The sequence below is a fragment of the Arachis ipaensis genome, chromosome B10, assembly GCF_000816755.2.
Source record: "Arachis ipaensis cultivar K30076 chromosome B10, Araip1.1, whole genome shotgun sequence".
Lineage (NCBI taxonomy): Eukaryota > Viridiplantae > Streptophyta > Magnoliopsida > Fabales > Fabaceae > Arachis > Arachis ipaensis.
The window spans coordinates 4,691,562-4,692,600 of NC_029794.2; positions in this window are offsets into that span (position 1 = coordinate 4,691,562).

Genomic DNA, 1,039 nt, shown 5'->3' on the forward strand with positions numbered 1-1,039 from the left:
AAAAAAAAAATTAAATGGGAGTGGGGTGCCCCCTGTAGTACGTAGGTCCGTGCCTGGTGACGAAGTAGGTGTATGTAGGTCTCTCGATCCCTCATGGAACTCCTTACAATTAAGTACGTAAGAAGCTAAACTAATTATGAAGGCAAAAATATCAAGACGTGGGACTATATATATATATATTAATGTATGCATATTAGCATATTGTGTGGTCTATACCTAAATTTATTTATTTAATTTTCTAATTTTTGAAGGATGAGTTCATGCCAACGTGGTAAGGTACTTCCATATAAAGTTCCCACCACAGCTAGGATCGGACCACATGGAGATATGGTAGTATTTGCATGTTTGTATATATGGCTAATAATATCGCCATGATGATTATTAGTAGGTGCTTAACTGAGCTATGACCCAGTTTGACACTGACAATTTCAAGAGTGCCCTGCCTGTCTGGTCCCAAATTCAACTGTCTCTAGTTTCATGAACATTTATGAGAATGTTAGTTTGCTAGAAGAGAATACATTCGAGTTATATTACAATTAAGTAGCTAGCTAGTATCTTTTACGTACCTTCCTCTTGGATCAGAGCTATCCCTTGAAAATAAATAAAAGAAACAAGTGTTATGATATTATTGTGATCCATTCGTTCCTACGTGGTAGCTAGAGATAAAATGTGGTCGAGTGAGGACAATACGTACATACTTTGCATGGAATGGGCAGAACGTACGTTGTTTTTGGATCCACGACAGAACTTTAAATTATTCGCATATTTTCTCAACAAAACAGCATACACTAAACAACCATTCTGAGTCAATCCAACTTGGCCCCTGTTTTGTGGTTTTGATTGCTTTCCATTTTCCATACTCTATTGGCGGCTTGGCTTGATGCGAATAATTCTTGCATAAAAAATGCTACTTGTTTTTTAAATTTCAGTCTTTAATCAATTTTTTTAAAAATTTATTATTATTTAATTAATTTAAATATCTATTTTTATGATAATAATTATTTAAAAAATTAAAAAATTATCTATTTTTTATTTTCTC